This window comes from Coptis chinensis, chromosome 5 (assembly GCF_015680905.1).
Source record: "Coptis chinensis isolate HL-2020 chromosome 5, ASM1568090v1, whole genome shotgun sequence".
NCBI lineage: Eukaryota > Viridiplantae > Streptophyta > Magnoliopsida > Ranunculales > Ranunculaceae > Coptis > Coptis chinensis.
In genome coordinates this window covers 29944586-29966120 of record NC_141460.1, presented here as the reverse complement: position 1 = coordinate 29966120, position 21535 = coordinate 29944586, and positions in this window count along the sequence as shown.

Below are 21535 nucleotides of genomic sequence, written 5' to 3'. Positions count from 1 at the left end.
TACTTGGTTAGTTTTAGTTTGTCTTAATTTCATAATTAGTTAGTCATAAACTCAAGTTCTAAATTAGTTTTAATTTAGTTTTAATTCATTTTGAATCATTAGACTATTGTTCATTAGATTAATAAAGTAATTATTATTCATTCAATAATGTCTTGTTCTTATTGTTCTTATTCTAGAAATGATAGTTTAATGAATCAAGGTTAAAACCTCCATTAGAGGGGTTTGAGGAAGCCTTGATAAAAACTTGATTGTATTAGCATAGAAATGGTTGTAATAATCTATTTCATTCTAGAAAGTAATTAGTTCACCATGAGAATGGGTTTGATTGCTTCACATGTTGATTGTTAGTTGGTAGAGATTACCATGAACAATTAAGGATTAGAAAGACCCAATTGTTATGTGAAAACATTGCAATTCGGATTATAACAATTCTATGTTAGTTTATTAAGTCGAATCAAGGTGGAATCAAATTCCCTAATTCCTTCTCATATTGTCAATTTAGTATTGAATTGTTGTAGTTGATTTATAACATCTTGATTAGTTAATTCACCATCGTAGTTAAATTTAATTCCATTACTCTCACGATTTTTGTTAGAATTATATAAACTAGCAAGTGTTCACATCTAAACAAGTTAGGAGTGGAACAAATTCTCTACTCCAAATATTGCATTGATAACAAGAGTAGAATCTTTGATACATTAACGTAAAAATCATTTAGTTTTACTTACATTTAAGTTTAACTACTTATTCATAGGTAAAACTATCGTTTTTAAATTTATCAAATTGCGCCGTTGCCATCTTAGTTTTGTTTAGTTTCATCTCCTTTAGTAGTTTTAACCCCTTAACAATATTGCTTTTAGACCAAGTAAGAGTTAGTACTGTTATCGTGCTTTTGTGTATTCCAGGTATTGGAGTCGAATATATGAAGAAAGGTGTCCCTTTTGCGAGATAAATGAGCAAAGGTTGGTTGCTAAGAAGTTCTATGATTAAAGGCCAAGATTCAAGGAGAAAAAACTTTTTTAAAGTCGGGTCAAACCTAAAAAGTCAAAGTCAACGCGGGCAGAAACAGCGCACAAAAGTCAGCAGAACTTCTGAAGGCTGTATCATTGGACTTAGACTTCAGAATTGGGCCTACCTTATGTCAAAACCACCAGCTTGGAAAGATCTTACTAATGGTCCAAGCCTTAACCCAATCAGAGGAGTAAAAGTGGATGAAAAAGCTATTGAAGTCATTTTCAACTGAAAACCCCTTTGTGGACTGAAGTAATGAGATTTTGGGCTCAATTTTCCGGCCCAAAACATGGCTCCTCAGCCCATGCATGAAATTGTGGATCTAGCCTCTTCTATATAAAGAGACTAAGATTTAGCTCTTAAGTTACTTAGTTTTTACTTAGTTAATTAGCAAGACCTTATAGATTAATTGATAGAATTAGTTTTTACAATCCAGAAATTAGTTTTTAGATAAAGGAACGAGTTTGTAGAATCAGTTTTAGTTTTATAAATAAGAATTAGTTTTACATTCCAATACTTAGTTTTTATCTAGTTAATTATCAATAAATTAGTTTTAGAACAGTAAATTTAGTTTTTAGAATCAATTACTTAGTTTATATTTCAAGTTTTAGTTTCGAATTCAATATTTAATTCATAGATTTAGTTTGTCTTAAATTGATAATTAGTTATTCATAATCTTAGTTTTAAATTCAATATTAATTCATTTAAAATCATTAGACTATTGTTCTATTAGATTTATAAAGTTTAATTACTTATTCAATAATGACTTGTTCTTATTGTTCTTGTTTTAGAAATGTTAGTGTAATGATTCAAGGCTAAAACCTCCATTAGAGGGGTTTGAGTAAACCTTGATGATGACTTGATTGCTGTTAGCATAGATAGAGTTGTAATTTTCTATTCTACTCTAGAAAATAATTAGTTCACCATGAGAATGGGTTTGATTGCTTCACATGCTAGTTATTAGTTGGTAGAGATTACCATGAATAATTAGGGATTAGAAATACCCAACATTTACGTGAAAACGTAAAGTTTAGGATTACAACGTATTCTATGCTAGTTTATTAAGTCGAATTAAAGTGGAATCAAATTTCCCTAATTCCTGCTCATATTGTTAATTTAGTATTTCCGTAGTTTGATTTATACCATCTTGATTGTTGATTCACCATCGTAGTTTTATTCAATCCATTACTCTCACGACTTTGTTAGCTTACACGAACTAGGAAACTTTATATCTAAATAGACTAGGAGTGGAACGAATTCTCTACTCCAAACATATTGCATTGATAACGAGAGTAGATAATTGTGGTACTTAAGAACGTAAATAGTTTTAGTTTTACTTACATTTGAGTTTCATCACTTATTCATAGGTAAAACTATCATTTTTACATATATCAAATGGCGTCCCTGCCATCTTAGTTGTGTTTAGTTATATTTCCCTTAGTAGTGTTAATCATACAAAAGTCCCATTAAACCCACCTACCCTTGTTTGGTTCTACCTATGGTTGTTTGCTTCAGAACTGACTTTTTCTCATAGAAATACACTGAGCGCACCCCACACTAATGTGCCTGGACATTGTCCAAGGTAAGAGCGCACCCCGCGCCCTTGTTAGGCAAATTTGAAGCACCCCCTCGCTAAAGTGCCTGGACTTCGAGTCAGGAAAGAGCGCGACCCGTGCCCTACCTAGGCAATTTCTGAGTGCACCACGCACCCTCTTATGAACAACCCGATTTTCACAAGTTAGTACAAATTTCCATTTCTTCAACTTTTCAGTGTTTCTAACTTGTTAAATACACTGAGCTCGAGTATACAATACGCTATTCATACGAGAAGCAAGGAGGCATTCAGGTACTTCTTTCTTCCACTCCTTGTATCTCCTGTTAGAGGATTTATACTAGCATATCAGGGTTGTCTTGACTGTTGTCATGTTTCTTTAATATTGGACTTAGCCTGGCATGAGATTAAGGTCAGGTAGAGAAAAAATGACTAACGTAATCTATCGTGACCGTTAACACACACACCTATCTAGTATACCATACATTACACCTGGAATAAGGGCTAAAGAAAGAGAGTGTCCTCTCTCTGACTTTTACAAAGCCTTGAATGATAGCCCTAAGTCTTGCATCGTTCTTGTAGACCCAGTGCGGGATTTCCGAATTCCCCCAAATATATTTAATTTGCTACCAGTTTTTCATGGGTTAGACCATGAAAAACCTTATCAGCATATGTCTAGGATTGAACAAGTTCTTACCACATTCCATCATCCTACGGTAGGTGCAGAACAAATTAAACTTAGGGTGTTTCCTTTCACCTTAGCCGACAAGGCGACATCTTGGTTAATTGTGATAGGGTTATATACTAAAAGCAATACTTTTGTATTAACTCTAATTTCTTATATTTTGAATGAGAATCATATGGGCAAATGTTATGCATATTATATATGTTATTAGTTATATGCATGTGTCTAATACTTTATGTTGTAGATGATATGGTGTGATCACACAGAAGATCATATCATCAGTACTTTATAAAGTATAAGTAATCGTTCATAACCTAGATTGATTTGGACAAACCATTAGTTCGGTTGTAGTATAATCTGGTATTAGTCTATCTTGACTATAGGATTACACTAGTACACTTTGTGTGTATTGAACAAGACCAAGTGAGGTTGTTTCTCTTTATACTGACTGTGTAAGAGAGCAAATGCCTCTGTTATTATGGATGCTTGTCCTCTTAATCTGGATATAATAACGGGCACTTACGTGCATTGTACATTTCTTTAAATCATCAATGAGTAAGATTCATTTGTGAATCAACAAACTCGATGGATTGGGTAATGACATTGTATGTAAGGTGTGCTGTTGATTATAGGAGGAATCCGTGACCCGCAGGAAGTCGAGTTGATGATGTCCCCTTGAGGAGCTCAAAAAAATTGTCATGTGAACCCTGCAGGTGGATTTATTCCGACATGACAATGAGGTTGAGTGGTACTACTCAAGGACATAAGAAGTTGATTAATGTAGTTGTCAGTAACTTGACTTAATCAACGGACATTCGATATCTTAAACACGGGGAGATCAACGAGCATATAATATGGAGCCCATAAACGCTGACACGTAATTTGGGATTAGGGCGGTAGTGCAACAATGGCCTTTAGTGGAATAAGCCATTTGTTGATGGACTTAGGCCGTGTGTTCTGGGCGAACATGGGAAGCCTAAGCCCGTCAAGAGGCCCAACCCTAATTTCTCCTCATGGTCCCTGTTGTAGCCTATACATAGAATACTCTTTCTCTTGGCTGAAATCATTATTCACTGGATTAGAAAAAGAGGCAAGGAAAGATAGATCCAAAATTGGATCTAGCTTTGTGAGAAAGAAAGGGGTTGGTAAATCGTTTTCCACACAACGTCCAATCTATTTTAAAGGAATACTACTGAAGATCAAGGGGTTGATATCAAATTTCATAAATCTTGGATTCTCAGAGTTATCTAAACCGGATCTAAAAGGTATGTTCTCTATCCAAAACCGTGAACCCCATTGATTCCGCTTCGCGTGGGTTCTCGCGGTTTATAGAAATATTCATTCTGAAAATAACGGTTCCTACAAACTACCCAAGCGCCTAATTCTGTGGACTCTTGGGCCAAATTTGTTCAATTGTTTATGGAACATTTTTATCCACCATTGAAGACAGATAAAATGCTTCCCAAGATTCATTTTTTCTGCCAGAATCCTCATGAATCCTTTTCAGAGGCTTGGAATCATTTCACTGATCTTCTTATAAAGTGTCCACATCATAACCTTGCGAAAGACACGTTAGTTCGTGCCTTTTTCAAGGGACTTTTACACCACCATAAAGAGGTCCTTGATATAATGAATGGGGGTAGTTTCCTCAATAAAGGAGCCTCAGAGGCTTATAAGTTTTTAGAAGATCAAACAAAGCGTAATAATAACTGCAGGGTAGAGATGATATCTCCCGCTCAACTAGTTCTTCTTAAACAGTTAAGGCTGCCGGTATGTTTGATATTAAACCCGATCCTGAGCTTAAAACTTTAATCGAATCTCTCACTAAAAAGGTAGAAGTTATTTCTATTCAAAAAAAGCTTATCCCCGTCATGAATGTGAACTCTATTCCATGTAATTTCTGTTTGAGTCCTGAGCATCCCGACTGCTGTTGTCCTCTCGCCTATGAACAACAACCATCACAACCAAATAATGTTTGCTCCATTAATAGCTATCCTATTCCTAACGCCCCTTAGAGACAAAATCCCAACTTCAGTTGGAGATATAATTAACAAGTTACACCTCCAGGGTATAATAATCAAAATGTTAGGCCAACAAACAATTACAACCAAGCTCCACGACGACAAGGACAAGGTAATTATAATGCTAATATAGGTATCATTCCGGTAAATAATAACTATCACAACCCACCCATTAATAATCAGCGTGACATAGTTCCTGTAACAAACACTCATCCACAACCGGATCATTTTGACACCTTTATGCAAACCCAACAACAGATTTTGTAGTCCATCCAACTTTCCTTACATTAGTTAACACAAGAGAAAGTACAACCAAAAGGTCTGTTTCAAGGTCAAGTGATACCTAACATTAATACACCAAACACAACCTTTGATGTAAACGGTAATACTAGTAATGAAAATGGAAACGTAGGTGAGCTAAATGCCATCAACACTCTCTGTTCTGGTAGAGTGATTGATAACACCATAACTATGCTTATAGTTACCCGACCAGTAGTTCCTACACCTGATATTTTACTAGATACCGAAGTAATAACTGAAGATCCTACCCCAGTAGAGGTACCAGTTAAACCACAACCTAGGAAACAAAAAGCCAAGGTTAAACATCCTGTTGATCCATATGCTAAATATAGAGAGAAACCACCGTTTCCCCAGAGATTAGCCATGTTAACCAAGGATACAAATTTCGATGAGATTAGGGAAGTTTTCAAAAATCTAACGATAAACCTACTCTTTCTTGAAGCGATTAAAAAGTTACCTCACCATGCTAAGTTTCTCAAAGAGTTGTGCACTACTAGGCGTAAAACAAATATTCCTAAGAGTTTATCCGAACATAATGGAATCGTTAAGTACAAGGACCCTGGTCATCCTACTGTACAATGCATCCTAGGAGATTCCCACCCGATGACTGCGCTATTAGACCTGGGGGCGAGTGTTAACTTACTCCCTCATTACTTATATAAACAAATAGGTCTATAAGAGATGCAACCTACTAAAATGACGTTGCAATTAGCTGATCGGTCTATTAAGTATCCTAAGGGTGTGGTTGAAAACGTGCTTGTTAAGGTTCAGGATTTCTACTATCCTACTGATTTTGTTATCCTCGATACAGAAGTCACTAACGACTCTGTTCTGATCATATTAGGGTGCCCCTTCTTGGCAACTGCTAATGTGCTTATAAATTGTCGTGATGGTTCAATGTCCATGTCTTTTGGCCACCTTTCTGTTGAGGTAATCGTTTTTAAAATAATGAAACAGTTACCAAACTCGTCTATAGATGGGGAGGTTAGCATGATCGAGAGCTTAACTCAAGACTATTTTAATAACACGTTTCCAGAAAACCAGATGCATAAATTCCTTTCCTTTGGAAGTTCAAATTTTGCCGATGACTCCTACTTAGAGAAAATCAATGCTATTTTCGAGTCTACTCCTATCGTAGAACCCTTCTATTGCTCCATCTACTGAGTTTAAAGACCTGCTACCTAAACAAGTCTGCACTACTCAAGATGAGGACCCTCCAAAATCCTTTATCGACATGCTTCCCAACCCTATCCTTAAACCTCTTCCTTTTGAGTTGAAGTATATTCAACTTGATCCGGATGGTAGTCATATGGTAATTATATCTTCTCTGTTGTCTGCAAATAAAGAGGCACGGTTAATTAGGGTAATTAGGGACCATCGTTCAGCGATTGGTTGGTCCCTAGACGACATTATGGGGATTGACCCTAATGTTTGCACTCATCGTATCCATTTTGAGGATAATGCCCGACTTCTCGCAAACCTCAGTGTCACTTGAACCCTGCCATGAAAGAGGTGGTCAGGGAAGAAGTCTTACGGTTACTCGATGTGGGTATCATATACCCAATCTCCGGTAGCGAATGGGTAAGTCCCATTCATGTAGTTCCTAAGAAATCAGAGGTTACCATGGTACGTAATACTAAGGGTGAATATGTTACCACACAAGTCCCTATATTGATTACAGACGTTTAAATGCCATGACACGAAAGGATCATTTTCCTTTACCCTTTATCGATCAGATACTCAAACGTCTAGCTGGTCACTCTTATTATTATTTTTTAGATGGCTACTCTGGCTATTATCAAATTATTATCAATATTGATGACCAAGAAAAGACTACCTTCACATGTCCTTTTGGAACATATGCCTATAAACGAATGCCTTTTGGCCTTTGTAATACTCCTGATATCTTCCAACGGTGTATGCTTCATATATTTAGTGACATGGTAGAGCGCTTCATAGAAGTTTTCATCCATAATTTTTCTATCTATGGAGACTCTTTCACTGAATGCCTGTATAACCTGTCTAAGGTTTTGACACGGTGTGAAGAGAAGAGTGTGATTTTATATTGGGAAAAATATCATTTCATGATATAAGAAATGAATAGTGCTAGGGCATATTGTATCTACTGATGCCATCGAAGTAGATAAGGCTATCCAAACTAGATAAGATAGCGTCTTTACATATACCACGGACTGTCCGTGACATTAGAGCCTTTTTAGGCCATGCAGGTTTTTATAGGCGTTTCATCAAGGATTTTTCAAAAATAGCTAGGCCTTTAACTAATTTGCTTTTAAAGGATACCATTTTTTATTTCAATTATAACTGTAAACAGGCTTTTGAAACTTTAAAAGTCGCTTTAACATCTGCACCGATTATACAGCCTCCCGATTGGTCTAAACTTTTCGAACTCATGTGTGATGCTAGTTATTTTGTCATTGGTGTTATGTTGGGACAGAAACTAGATAATAAGTCCACTATTATTTATTATGCTAGTAAAACTCTAAATGATATGATCCTCAAAAGAACTATACAACTACGGAAAAGGAATTTTTAGTTGTCGTTTATGCTTTAGATAAGTTTCATCCTTATTTGGTTGGTACTAAGACTTTAGTTTACACGGACCATGCAGCCCTTAGGTACCTTCTTGCAAAGAAGGATGCTAAACAGAGATTGATCTGATGGATTCTTCTCTTGCAAGAGTTCGCCTTAGAAATTAAGGACGAAAGAGGGGTCGAAAATGTAGTTGCCGGCCACTTATCTAGACTAACAAATGACAATGATAGTGATTCTGAGTCCATACCTGACTCTTTTCCTGATGAGCATTTGTATGCTATTTTTTCTACACCATGGTATGCTGACATTGTGAATTATTTAGCTTCTGATATTATTCCTGATGTTTGGTCAAGAAATGAACGTAAGAAGTTTTTGGCCAGAGTTAAGCTATACTACTGGGATGAGCTTTTTAAGTATTGTGTGGATCAGATTATTTGTCATTGTATTCCCCACTGGGATTATAATGAGATTCTATCGTTCTTCCATGACAAAGAGTGTGGTGGCCATTTTAGTGGTATGAAAATTGCTGCTAAAATTCTTCAATGTGGGTTTATTGGCCTACCCTTTTTAAAGATGCCCAAGTGCATTGCAAGACGTGTGTTCATTGTCAACAACTGGGGCGAATCACAAAGCGTAATATGATGCCTCTAAATCCCATTATGGTAGTAGAAATTTTGATGTATGGGGCATTGATTTCATGGGTCCTTTTCCTATTTTCCACGGTTTCATTTATATTCTAGTTGTCGTGGACTATGTGTCTAAATGGATAGAGGCCATGGCTTGCCGTAGCAATGACCATAAGACAGTTGTTTTTTTTGTTAAGGAATACATTTTCTGTCGGTTAGGCATTCCTAAAGCTATCATTAGTCATGGCGGAACACATTTTTGTAATAGAGTTGTTCCATCCCTAGTTAAAAAGTATGAAGTTACACATAAGGTGGCAACTCCTTATCATCCACAAACTAGCGGCCAAATAGAAGTTTCTAATAAGGAAATCAAAAAAATCTTAGAAACAACTGTAAATCCTGATAGGAAAGATTGGTCTAAGCGTCTAACTGATGCCTTCTGGGCATATAGTACAACTTTTAAAACTCCTATAGGTATGTCTCCCTTTAGACTTGTATTTGGAAAACCATGTCACTTGCCCGTTGAATTGGAGCACCGTGCAATGTGGGCTATAAAAAGCCTTAACTTCAATTTTAATGTGGCATACCTTGCAATTAAAGGGAGCTTGAAGAAATCCGTAGTGATTCTTATAATCTCGCGAAGGATTATAAAGCTAATATGAAACATGTTCATGATAAGCAAATCTTGTACAAAGAGTTTGTGGTTGGTCAAAAGGTCTTGCTTTACAACTCCCGTCTGCATATTTTCCAAGGGAAATTAAAAGCCCGTTGGTCTGGTCCTTTTCTGGTTACTGAAGTCACCCCTTACGGGGCAATCTCCTTGGTAAATCCCAAGGTAAACAACACCTTTCAAGTCAATGGCCAACGATTAAAATATTTTCACGAGTTAATGTCCCCTGATGTGGAAGAAGTCCTTTAATAGGACCCTGTCTATGAGGACTGACCTTTGTTGTTTGGTGTACTTCCTTCCACTTCCATATATTGGTAAGTGCACCATTCAGGTAACCGGGCCCTCCTATTACAGTGTGTGGCTGTAAGTACCGGATCCTAAGTCCACATTTAACATAATTCACGCTTTCCACTCCTGCATGTTTTTTTGGTTTTTGAGTCATGTTTATCTATGGAGTGATTTACATTTTATTTCTTATTATTTTTCTTTATATTAAATCTTATTCATAAAAAGTAAAAAATATTAAAACCATAAAAATAGTAATCTATGAAGTCTCGGGAATCTGACTTTGAAAGACCCACGTTTAAAATAAATTTTCTAAACTCTGTTCTATAAAATTTGTTTGGAGGTGGGGTGTTGGTCTTTCCATCCTTGATTGCTCGACTTTCCATTTTTGTTGCTTATGTCATTTAATCGTACTTTGATTCAGGTTGACATTATCTATGAATTTAAATTTCATTTGTTCGTATAACTTACGTCATTCACGCACTATGAGGAGTTTTCCACCTTTTTATATGTCAACCATGGTTAGAATATAGTGTTTTATGGATCATTGGATTGGAAATTCTCTCCTGATCGTTTTCATATCTCATTCACAAAAATCAAACCGGTAATGAGTTGAGAATTTCAATTTTAATTTTGCGCGCATATGGACAAAATGGGTATTTCCGAAATTATTTGGGCTTGGGCCCAAGTCCACAGTAAAACCCAAGAACGCATCACGTTCTTCTTCTTCCACACGCCTCCAAGTCTCCATTAACGAACCAAGAACTTTAAAAAAAAAAAAAAAAAAAAGAAAAAAAAAAAAAAGAAACCCCTACTCCGATTTTTACCACCACCGATTTTAACCACCTCAAATCAACCCACCCACACCAAATTTTGCCCCATCCAGTTCACTTCTCTCTCCAACAGTTTGTCCAAAAATAATAAAAAAAAATCGCCCAAATCAAACGACCACTCAAACCAAAGTTTGATTTCTTGTTTCAACACCTCTCCTCCACCTTACCCTAACCCATTTTTCGAATTCAAACATCAATGGTCCAAAAACAAAAAATTCTTCCAGAATAAGTTTTCAAAACAGAATGGTTTGCGCCGTTTTACGATGACGAGATGAAACGTAGGAGTTGGCAATGGTTGTGGTATACGCCAAAAATAATAAAAAAAAAATCGCCCAAATCAAACGACCACTCAAACCAAAGTTTGATTTCTTGTTTCAACACCTCTCCTCCACCTTACCCTAACCCATTTTTCGAATTCAAACATCAATGGCCCAAAAACAAAAAATTCTTCCGGAATAAGTTTTCAAAACAGAACGGTTTGCACCGTTTTACGATGACGAGATGAAACGTAGGAGTTGGCAATGGTTGTGGTATACGTAGAATGATTTTTACCCTGAGGATTTGGTTTTGAATTTTTACAAGAAGTGGGAAATAGATGGTAGGAAGATTTTTGTGAAGGTAAATGGTGCGGAAAAACAAGTGTGTGCTTCGATGTTGACTCGTGTTTTGGACATTATGCCAAAACACCACCCTGTAGCCACCATGCAGGAATCCCAGTATGGGGGGGGGGGTAGAGGCGTTGATGAGAGAGACTGTTTTGGAAGGACGGTACAATGCGAAATCGTATTGCGTCTGACAGTCGTCTCTGAGGACCAACTAGATGGTTGTAGCTCAGTAGGTTGGTAAGAATGTTATTGGGAAAGAGAAGTTCAGTGACATCGGTCTGAACTGTCTGCACATACTCTGGGTATTACAGCAAAAGAGGTATGATTTTTGTATAATCGACTTCTTGTTAAGTATGATTAGAGGAGTTGGAGTAAGCATTGCACCCTATCCTGTTTTGATTACTAGGATTATGTTGTCTTTTGGTGAGAAACCAAAAACTGAGCGGACTATGTTGAAGTTGCATACAAATGCAATTGCTTATACGGAATGTGTTTAGAAAATGTGGCGATTTCTTGGAGATAGGGTTGTGGAAAATGTTAATTCGGATAAGGAGGAGGAGGACACGGCATGTTTTGATGCCAATGCCTTAGAGAAGTGTAATTCTGATATGGAACGCATGTTAGTGCTGCATCGTGGTTTGCGTTCCCTGAACCATATTTGTGAAGACTTGCGGAATAGGCAGGTTGCCATTCATGATGAAAATGTTAACCTGCAGAAGATTGTGGAGACAAACGCCCAGCGCGAGGATGAGCGTTGGGTAGAGATGAAGGCATTTATGGAAGCACAGCGCAGGTTCCGAGTTGAAGTTCTACATCGCATGCCACTCCACGAGGGTTCTTCTTCAGATGAATCTGTGAGGCAAGAGCGTCATCGCAGAAGAACGAATGACTCTGGCCCTTCCTCATCTCATGGCCCTTCCTCATCTCATGACCCTTCCTCGTCTCATGGCGAGTAGTGTAGTTGTTTTGGATTTAGGAAATTTTCCAATTTTTCATAGAATTTTATTCCAAGTTGTTTAGTTTATTAATTAGATTTGGATTATATAATCGTTTTCGAATATTTGATCGTTAGTTGAATTTTTAATTTAATTTGGTTTTTGTCCAAGCATGCGATGAATTCTCCATGAATCCCACCTTCCCAAATTGTTTGGAGGTGGTATTATAATTTTTTGCATTGTTTTTATCTTATCCATCGTTTTAGAAGTTAAATCTTGCAAATCGTGGAAATATGAGTTGTTGGGAATGTTGACAATATTGGTGTGGCTAAGATCATATATTGTTGTGGTGATGGAATTTCAATAAATAGAATTAGGAAGTTGCTATTTTGCATTCAACCAAAAAGCTATTGGTTCGTATTTGGAATATGCACCTAACTCGTTTTCGTTTTGGTTTTTAGTATATTCTGTTTCCGACAATTACCTTAATAATTTTGGCAACTTGTGGACGATGGTTTTAGAAACTAAAACCTTATAAATACTTGATTCACTTCTACACTCACAACCCACACCTCTCACCTTGCACTCTCACTTTTCACTCCTCATTTTTCTTTTAGTTTTCCACTGCAGAGCACTCAATATATACGTAGCGCATCCCACGCCCTCAACAAGCTAAATCCGAGCGCACCCTGCGCTAAAGTGCCTGGAACTTTAGTAAAGCAAGAGCGCCACCGCCCTGCGCCCTTCATAGGCAAAATCCAAGCGCACCCCGCGCTGTAGCGCTGGACCTCGACCAAGACAGCAGCGTACCCCTCGCCTTGACTTTCGCAACCAATCAAATTTCTGATTTTTTGTGAGTTTTTCCAGGGTTGTTTGCAGCACTTCTAGAGTGTATTTGTGATGATGACACCTCCTCATATCATACCAGAGCAGTCCTTTGAAGATTTGTTCTAAAGTAACACCTATGGAGGATGGTTTCGTGATAGAATCGTTCAGTCAAAATGGACACATCTACTGGTAAGTCCTGATGACTCATATTCCCCTCAACTTACTGAATATTTCTATAATAATTCAAGGTTCTTTTGTCGACTAAATGGAGAACAAATGTTCTCTGTCGTAGTTAATGATAGGACTATGGATTTCAGCTAGTTCTTAGTTGCTTTTGTCATGGGACTGCCTATGCATGTTCCTACAAACTCATGGGGATATCTGACTAATAATGCATACCTTTATAACTATGAGTACTTTCACGAGACTTATGGGGGAGGGGTTTTTCATGTAATGGACCGAGGGCAGTATAACATAGCCCTTGGTAGCCTGTCCCTGAATGTAGGCCTTACCATGTTCTTCATTATAATGAATATTTTAGGGGATTGGTAGTTTCCTTTTGCGCATAGTACCACTAGTGACGTTTTTCTTGCTTTAGCCGAGGGACGTTTCCTATATGACATTGCCAAGGTTTTAGTAGCTAGTATAGCTAGAGGTCATATTGTGAGGCAAAAGTACCTTCTTATGCCTGTTTTGGTTTGTCGTATCATGTGCTATTTTTTCCATGATTTATGTACCCACTACACGGATTGGGTTGGGGTTGAAATTATGAGACCCACCAATTACGTTGTTCGTTCGTTTCGTGTTATGACTTGGCTGGGATGGAGGGTACAACCTCAATGGGTTGCTCCTTACACCCAATCAGACTGAGTAACACTTAACAGGTTAGCACGGGTTGATGATACATGGAGAGAGGCTTGGCAAGTTATCATGGTGTGGCAGGATGCAAAAGAACCTCGTTTCTATGTAGATGAGGTTGATGACGCCTAAATGCTAGATAGGAGGTAAGTTTTTATTTTTGTTTGTGTCTGCTTATGTCCCAAGCAATTTACTTTTTCGCAACCCCATAACGGGTGGACCTCGTATAGAGTTGCGTCTATTTTTATTTATTTATATTAGTATGTTTTAACTTTGTTTTGTAGATGTTCTAAATTTCACGAGTTTCCATGGCATTTTTTCTACCCTTTTTATTTCAATACTTTGAGGACAAAGCATGCTTTTTGTTTGGGGGTGGCATAGAAGCATGCATAATTTAAGGCATCTATTAGGATATAGATATGTATAATATGCACTTGTTTTCTAGTAAAAAAATCAAAAAATTCAGAAATATAAATAAAAAGTTTATGCTATACACTTAGGAATATTGGTATTGTTTTCTTTCTATACTCTTAATAATCTAGAAGTTTCATGTTAGCTTTTGCATTAGAATAGTTTTTAGAAACTTAGGTTAATATGTAGGTAATAATCTTTGCATCTTTCTATAAATATATTGCATGAGTATCTATGCTTGTATTGGCAGTAAGTTTATGAAATCTAGGCTAGTGTACTTATTCTACAAATCCTGTGAGAATGTAGCCTAAAGCATTATATGAGTGAAATATTTGAGAAATGACATAAAGGAGAAGTGAATTCCGAATAGAGAAATCACACGTCCACTTGCTTGATCACTATAACATATCCTAAGTGAGAATTTAGAAATCACACGTCCACTTCCATTAGAATAGTTTTTAGAAGCTTAGGTTAATATGTAGGTAATAATCTTTGCATCTTTCTATAAATATATTGCATGAGTATCTATGATTGTATTAGCAGTAAGTTTATGAAATCTAGGCTAGTGTACTTATTCTACAAATCCTGTGAGAATGTAGCCTAAAGCCTTATATGAGTGAAATATTTGAGAAATGACATAAAGGAGAAGTGAATTCCGAATAGAGAAATCACACGTCCACTTGCTTGATCACTATAACATATCCTAAGTTGAGAATTTAGGCCCTTTTTGGATCGATATAGCCAGCAATTCAAACCTATATGAAATTATTTCCGCTAGTCGCCCCTCTGAGCCTTTCTTTAGCCTTTCATAAACTGCAAATCCTTTACCCTTTTATAAAACAAAATAAAAAAAAAAAAAATTAGCCTACCCATTCTTTGAATGAGTCTGAGAATAGAGATGAAGAATAGAAAAGAGAAAGACCTTTGAAATCAAGAATTTGTTAGTTGCTTCAAATAAGAAAAGAAAGTTTCCATTCAAAGAAAAGAAAAAATAAATAAATAAATAAAGAAAAAAAGAAAAATAAAGAGTTAGAACTCCAAAAACATAATCAAAGGAGTCAAAATCCAAGAAAAAGAAATAAAAAGCTAAGGATGGAAACAAAGTTTAGAAGCAAAGTAAGAACAAAGTTTTCTCTAGTTACATAATATGAAGATTCTATGATCTCAGACTGGTTCTTTTTGAATATCCATTTCCTTCATTCTTAAACCATCACCTAATCCCCGCAACACCTAATAAAGACCTCTAGCTCAATTAGGAATAGGTTAGTGTGATAGTAAGTGACAGATATGTTTGATCGAGCTCGTCTTCCTTATGTGTCATTGAGATTGTAAGGTAAAGTCCGCCCACAGCACACTGGAGTAACGAAACTTGAGCAGAAAAATCAGAGTGTTTTTGTCTTGACATTTATGTGATGACCTACTTAAGGACGCTATTCCAAAGTTTCAGAAATGGACCTGTTAGTGCATTTCATAGCATTGCTCATTGTATATATGTTTATGATAGGGTTATATACTAAAAGCATTACTTTTGTATTAACTCTAATTCTTTATTTTTTGAATGAGAATCATTTGGGCAAATGTTATGCATATTATATATGTTATTAGTTATATGCATGTGTCTAATACTTTATGTTGTAGATGATATGGTGTGTGGTGACACATAGAAGATCATATTATCAGTACCTTATAAAGTATAAGTAAATATTCACAACCTAAATGGATTTGGACAAATACGGTTGTAGTATAATCTGGTATTAGTCTATCTTGACTACAGGATTACACTAGTACACTTTGTGTGTGTTGAACAGGACCAAGTGAGGTTGTTTCTCTTTATACTGACTATATAAGAGAACAAACACCTTTGTTATTATGGAAGCTTGTTCTTTTAATCCAGATATAATAACGGGAACTTATGCGCATTGCACATTACTTTAAATCATCAATGAGTGAGATTCATTTGTGAATCAACAAACTCGATGGATTGGTTAATGACATTATATGTAAGGTGTGTTGTTAATTATAGAAGGAATCCGTGACCCACAAGAAGTCGGGTTGATGATGTCCCCTTGAAGAGCTCATAATGATTGTCATGTAAACCTTGCAGGTGGATTTAATCTGACATGACAATGAGGTTGAGTGGTACTACTCAAGGACATAAGAAGTTGATTAATGTAGTTGTCAGTAACTTGACTTAATCAACGGGCATTCGATATCTTAAACACGGGGAAATCAACAACCATATAATATGGAGCCCATAAACGTAACATGTAATTTGGGATTAGGGCGGTAGTGCAACAATTGATTTTAGTGGAATAAGCCATTTGTTGATGGACTTTGGCCGTGTGTTCTGGGCGAAAATGGGAAGCCCAAGCCCGTCAGGAGGCCCAGCCCTAATTTCTCCTCATGGTCCCTACTGTAGCTTATAAATAGAAACCTCTTTCTCTAGCCGTTTTTACTCAAGGTTTTTCTCAAGAAAAGGAGATCTAAAATCGGTTCCAAATTCTGTGAGTGAGAGAGGCCAAGAGAGAAAAAAGAGGGTGGTAGATCGTTGCCCACACAACGTCCATTCCATTGATAGGAATACAACAGAAGATCAAGAGGTTGCTGATTTCATAGTGATTGGATTCTCATAGTTATCTTAGCCGATCTAAAAGGTATGATTTCTATCCAAAACCGTGAGAACCCCTTATTTCGCTGCACATGGGTTTTCGCGGTTCGTAGATCGTTACGACCATAACGGTTCCTACAATTGGTATCGGAGCATGTAGATTTGTTGGTAGATGTAGAACTGTTCTAACATGCTTTTGCAGGCATCTAGACCAACTGTTATGGTCAGAATGATTTCTGGAAAGAAATGGATCGATTTTGATTTTTCATGAAAAGTGGTTGTTTTTACGGTTTTTGCTTATTGGTGGATGTAATTTAAATCACGGTATGTATCGTGTTGTTGTATTTTATCCATGATGTAATCATATGTAAAGATCAAAATATCAAAAGATCAAGAATTAGATTGGCCGAAATCCGAATCTGAGTTTTTCTTGCTAGAGCGCGGGTCGCGCTGATATGCCTGGAGCATGAGCGCGCCATGTGCCTTATATAGGCAAAAATGGAGCGCGGGTAGTGCCCTTCATAGCAGAAAGAGATTTTTTTTTCTCTACAAGGTGAAAATTGTTTGCTGTTCGGGGGTCTATGCGGCGATTTCGTGAGGTTTCTAGTGAAGGAAACAGGCCACGATTTCTAAAAAATAAAAAATAAAATCGGGGCCCTTCCCCGAACCCCACGACCAAGCGAAGGTAACTAAAAGAGTTCAGTGAATAGGATGGAGCAATGAATATGGCCATAACAGTTGGGAATTTAAGTTTCCATTTTATTGTTCATATTTGCTTATTCTATATGCATGTTTTTATTTGTGGATGTTTGCTAAAAACTAAGCCCACATGAATAATAGATAACATGAACATAGGCCTGACCAGTAAATAGAAAGATCCCCAGTTCTAACTAACTAAGTGGGAATGGGAATTTTGTTTCGTATAAATCCCACGGTCTCCATTACTGGTTTGTTGGTAATGTAATTATACTTGCGCGTTGGTTTTAGTGCCTTCCTCCATATCGGATGAGTCTAATTACGGATTACTAGAACAAACTTCTAAAAGACAACTGTATGAAATTATTAATGAATGGATTCACTTATCCATCTGAAGGGATTCATTACAAATAATGGACTTAGTGTTGAGTAATGGTATCCTCCCCATCGGAGTCACTGCTATTATTTGTAGGACCAAAGAAAGGTCAGCATTTTAGTTTTACTTGTCTAGATGGAATGTGTCCACTCTAACAAGTGGTGTGCTATTAACTTGACGAGAAGTAGAACTAATAGGAAAAACCTCTCTACACGAATGTAGATATGGTAAACGTCCACACTATCGTGGCTTACTACTTCTCGGTGTGTAGGGTGCTTACGGGTTAATTAATTAATTTTTAAGTTAACTCCAAAAGTACCTCCACGAATGTAGAATGGTAAATGTCCACACTATTGTGGCTTACTACTTCTCGGTGTGCAGGGTGCTGATGGGTTGATTAATTAATTAATTTTTTTTATTAACTCAAGAAGTTTTTGCTCTACATAATAGTTAAATTTATGTGATTCTCAGGTTTTCAAAATAGTAACTTTCAACCCACTAGCAACTATTCTTAAGGAAAACAAAGTTCTTGGCCCTAATTACATAGACTGGAAATACAACTTGGATATCGTATTGACTACTGAAGAGTACAAATTTGTACTCAATGAGGAATGCCCACCTAAGCCTGACGATATTGCTGGAGAAGAGGAGAAAGTAGCATATAAGAAGTGGAACAAGGCAGATGAGATGTAACGGTGTTACATTCTGGCATCTATGTCAGGTGTGCTACAACATCAGCATCAGGCCATGACCAAGGCTTATGATATAATGCTCAATCTCAAGGAACTTTTCGGACACCAGAATAGGGCTGCTAGGCAAACTGCCATGAAAAACTTGATGACCACAACTATGACTGAAGGGACTCCTGTAAGGGATCATATACTCAGGATAATGGCTTATCTAAATGAGTTAGAGATCCAAATGAGGTTGTAGCCTCCACCCCGGCCAAGTCATTGCATAGAAAGAATGAATAATACAGTTGGTAAGTCGCACAATGTCGACCCCCACCCAATCCATGAAATGGGCATAAAAAATAGGGAAGAAACATAACATAATACGACAAACTAAAACAGGCATAAGAAGGTACTTATGCCTCATGCTATGGGCCCGTGCTAAACTGGACATTAAAGTCTGGGGAATATCATAGAGCATACGTCTGATAGGGTTATATACTAAAAGCATTATTTTTGTATTAACTCTAATTCTTTATATTTTGAATGAGAATCATATGGGCAAATGTTATGCATATTATATATGTTATTAGTTATATGCATGTGTCTAATACTTTATGTTGTAGATGATATGGTGTGGACACACAGAAGTTCATATCATCAGTACTATATAAAGTATAAGTAATCGTTCACAACCTAGATGGATTTGGACAAACCATTTTTATGGTTGTAGTATAATCTGGTATTAGTCTATCTTGACTATATAATTACACTAGTACATTTTGTGTGTATTGAACAGGACCAAGTGAGGTTGTTTCTCTTTATAGTGACTATATAAGAGAACAAACACCTCTGTTATTATGGATGCTTGTCCTCTTAATCCAGATATAATAACGGGCACTTATGTACATTGTACATTGCTTTAAATCATTAATGAGTGAGATTCATTTGTGAATCAACAAACTCGATGGATTGGGTAATGACATTGTATGTAAGGTGTGCTGTTGATTATAGAAGGAATCCGTGACTCGCAGGAAGTCGGGTTGATGATGTCCCCTTGAGAAGCTCAAAAAGATTGTCATGTGAACCCTGCAGGTGGATTTATTTCGACATGACAATGAGGTTTGAGTGGTACTACTCAATGACATAAGAAGTTGATTAATGTAGTTGTCAGTAACTTGACTTAATCAACGGACATTCAATATCTTAAACATGGGGAGATCAACGAGCATATAATATGGAGCCCATAAACGTAACACGTAATTTAGGATTAGGGCGGTAGTTCAACAATGTCCTTTAGTGGAATAAGCCATTTGTTGACGGACTTAGGCCGTGTGTTCTGGGTGAACATGGGAAGCCCAAGCCCGTCAGGAGGCGCAACCGTAATTTCTCCTCATGGTCCCTGTTGTAGCCTATAAATAGAAACCTTTCTTCTTGGCCAAAATTCATTATTCATATTGATTGAAAAGATAGGCAAGAAAAGATAGATCCAAATCGGTTCTAGCTTTGTGTGAAAGAAAGGGGTTGGTAGATTGTTGCCCACACAACGTCTAATCTATTGAAAGGAATACAATAGAAGATCAAGAGGTGGTTGCTGATTTCGTAGCTATTAGATTCTCAGAGTTATCTTAACCGAATTTACAGGTTTTTTTTCCAATCCAAAATCGTGAGAACCATTAATTCTGCTGCGCGTGGTTTTTACGGTTTGTAGAAATATTCATTCTAAATAACGGTTCCTACAACGTCCCCCAGCTAAAGCTAGGAAAATATCACAAGTTTCATCAGTCGTAGAAGAATAACGCCATTCCCCTCTAATGTTTAGCATTATCCAAAACATAACAGTGCCCACGTTCATGGAGAGGCTACCAAGGGCTACGTTATAGTCCCCTTGGTCCTCTATCCTAAAGATTCCTGCCCCATAATCCTCATGCAAATCCTCATAGTTATAGAGGTACATATTATCTACCAAATAGGCCCATGAGTCTTGTATTTTAGCGGGCATAGCAAGTCCGAGAGTAAAGGCTAACAAGAACCTACTAATTTCAATCGTTTCATCCTCAATGGTGATGGAGAACACTTGTTCTCCATCCGGTCTATCAAAGAACTTACAATTATCATAAAAATAAGATGTAAGTGTAAGATAATAAAGTTCATCAGGTCTTATCAATAGCGGTTCCCAGTCTGCTTGTATGATTACCTCGCGAAACCACGCACCATAGGTGTCACTTTGGAACAATTCTTCAAAAGACTGCTCTGGTATGAGTGTAGGAGAGTTCATTTCAATAAATGCACTCTAGAATTGCTACAAACTACCCTGGAAAACCTAACAAAAAATCAGAATTTTTCGTGGCTATGAAGGTAAGGGCACAGGTGACACTCAAATTTAGCATTGGAAGGGTGCGGGTCGCGCTCAGGTGTAATCAAGTTACAATGTTTTGGGCGCAGGGCATGCTCAGAATTGGTCTTGCTAGGGCACGTGTCAGGCTCGGTGTGTTCTGAGCAGGATGAAGGGAAAAATAAAAGGAAAAATTTGGAGGTTTAAGGTGAGAGATGAAAGTGAGATGTGTGGCTTTTGTGTGTAGGATGAAGGAAGTTTATATAGGGTTTTAGTTTCTAAAATGAATCGACAAGTTGCCAAAAATCTTTAAGGAAATTGCCGGAGACAAAATATTTCCAAAACCTAAAACGGAAACAACCCATATGCATTATTCCAAAACAAACCTAATATCTTTTAGATTGATTTCATAATAGCAACTTCCTAACTCTTTGAAATTTCATCCTACCACAATATATAATCATAGTCATGCCAATATCGGCAACATTCCCAACAATCATCACAAAATTACTACTAAAATTGTGGATCATATAAAAACAATGCTATAAGAAATAATACCACCCCCAAACAATTTGGGAAGGTGGGATTAACGCAAAAATCATCGCATGCGACAAGAACCAAATTAAATTAAAATAGAAATTCAAATAACAATTAACTACCACATTCAAATTTAACT